The sequence below is a fragment of the Engystomops pustulosus genome, chromosome 4 (assembly GCF_040894005.1).
Source record: "Engystomops pustulosus chromosome 4, aEngPut4.maternal, whole genome shotgun sequence".
NCBI lineage: Eukaryota > Metazoa > Chordata > Amphibia > Anura > Leptodactylidae > Engystomops > Engystomops pustulosus.
This window is the reverse complement of record NC_092414.1, coordinates 167,198,444-167,201,216: the sequence shown is the minus strand read 5'-3', so window position 1 is coordinate 167,201,216 and position 2,773 is coordinate 167,198,444.

Sequence of the window (2,773 nt, the reverse complement as noted above, 5' to 3'; positions counted from 1 at the left end):
ATTTGCACCTCTTCCCACTAAATCTGTAGATTTGAGTTTGTAAACTTTACTTATTATGTACTTAGTCTTCATTATTTTTGAATACCAGAAGCTTGAAACCCAATTGAGATTTTCAACCCTCCACCTTCCATCATATACCATATTACTGAGGAAAAAAATCATCTAGTAATGCATTGGAGCTAGCAGCTTACTATAATTTACATTTTTGTCAGTTCATAATCATCATCGTTTTGATGCTTCTTGGGACCCATCAGTCTCTGCTTCCTGGTCCTTCTCAATACACAGAAATTACTACTCAGCCAATTGGTGGCCAAGGGTTTGTCCTATTTTGCCCAATTGGTGGTCAAGGAAGTGTCCTACCTCAGCCAATCGGTGGCAAAGGGTTTGTCCTACCTCACCCAAATGGTGGTCATGGAAGTGTCCTACCTCGGTGGTCAAGAATCCATTTCCTGTCTATGATTATATTATATTTTATAGCTGCTTTTAAATAAAAATATTGTCTGGTCAAACACTTGAACAGCAAAATCCATTTTTTATCCTAAAATGATGGATATGACAGCAATTAGAAATAAAGGAAAATATCTTTGCTTCACAAAAGATTCCTTTAACTCCAATATAGACTGGGGCTGAATAGCTAGATTCTCTAAAATGCAGAGAGAAGCATTGTGTGCCCTGCATGTTGTCTCCTAATACACAGCGAACTCAATGGTGCTTGCACATCAACCTTGACTGGGACACAGAAGAATGAATTTTGGTTTCGAGCGACCATACAATATCAGTACAGCATTGAATAAACACTAATGTTCCCAGCACACAATGTTACATTTTAAAAAGTGTTCAATAGAAAAAAAAACTGATGTTGGCAACCTATTAAAATCTGTCTTAACTTTATTTTTTAGAAAATAACAGAAATTTCTATTATTTCAGAAACCTCCAATGGCTTCAGTGAAATCATGTGAGGGTTGGAACATGGCAAGGCTGTTTGGTCTGGGAGGACACAATAAATGTATCAACATGATAAATGTACAAAAATATATCCATGTCCTAGATACATATTACATATAAATAATGGACTAAGTATTACAAGGTTGTAAGGGTTAAGGCCTCTTTCTTCACAACCTCCCCTATAGGTTGTGGTTCTTCAGCTTTGCCCAGTATCCATGTTGTCAGTTGTCACTGAGTGGGCGACTATCACCCTAGTCTGCAAATAAACTAGTCCATTAACATTAAAGGACTTGATGCTCGTTCAAGTATTAGAGTACTCGAAATGGCTCGTTGCTCGGACGAGTATCTCGCCGGCTCCAGATCGAGCATTTACTTAACAAAACACAGTGAAGAACAGTGAGGAATACAATGAAAACAGTGAACACAGGATCATTTAAGTGAAGAACACAGTGAAGAACACATTGCAGATGTTCCGAACATCTGCTAACTTATCGGAAGACACGAGCACCTAATGATTTTCTCCACAATAGTATGTGAAGAACAATATGTGTGAAGAACACATTGCAGATGTATGGAAACGTGTGCAATGTGTTCTTCACACATATTGTTCTTCACATACTATTGTGAAGAACAACGTTCTGCATGCGTGTCTTCCGTTAAGTTAGCAGATGTACGGAACATCTGCAATGTGTTTTTCACTGTGTTCTTTCAATGTGTTCTTTCAGTGAAAACATCTGCAAACATCTGCAATGTGTTCTTCTTCAGTGTTCTTTCAATGTGTTCTTTCAGTGAAAAATGCTCGAGTCTCCTATTGACTTCAATGGGGTTCGTTATTCGATACGAGCACTCGAGCATCGGGAAAAGTTCAACCCGAGTAACGAGCACTCGAGCATTTTAGTGCTCGCTCATCTCTAGACTGTACCCATTACAGGAAATAAAGATTATTGTTTTTATAATTCAAATGTATACAGTTTTCCAATATACTTACTGTATCAATTCCATATCTCTGCTTGCTGTCATTCTATGGAAGGCAACTGTGTGATAAGTTGATAAACACTGAAGTCCTTTTCCTGACGGAGCAATTGTCACCAGTAAGGTACTAGATCCAAATTATTTCTGTCACTGAGTGACCCCTAGGGGAAAGTTTATGATAAAGGCCAAGCCCCTTCCCCCTTCGAGTCCCAGAAAATACATCAAGAGGCTGTATCCATTGGGCAGCACAGCAAAAACTGAGGATAAACTACGCCAGGTCTGACCTGATGTGGTTTTCAGTTAAAACCTGTGAACAAAGGTTTGCAGGTTTTAAAAAATGCACAGCTAGGGTCCCTCTGCCAGCGTCCAGGCCCCTTTATGCCCTCTCGTAGTCATGATAATAATCGCAAATTCTAACTGTGCACAAGAATTTGCATTATTTCAGTTCTTCTACACCAGCAATTTTGGTGAACAGAATTTAGCAGAGGATCAGGGGTCGGGTGCTGGGGAGGGAGGCATCAATTCAATTTTCGCCTCAGGCAGCAAAGAGAGCAAAGAGGTCTGAATCTGCCCTGCATTGGCCCTGGAATATAGAAAAAGTGGTGTGGACCCCTTATATTCCAGAACTTTAAAAAAATGATTTGCCACAATTGGGGCATTTATAAATGTCTTTTTGGCATACAAAGTCATTCAGCACTGATTTGCCTCTTTTTTTAACTCCATGTGCGCAGAAGAAAAAGGGGCGAACCACTTTTACAAGGTTCTTGAATTGCACATTTCACTATTACACTATTAATATAATGGATAATTGATGAAAAATCACCCTCCCCCCCATAAAATGCAAAGTACAAAGATA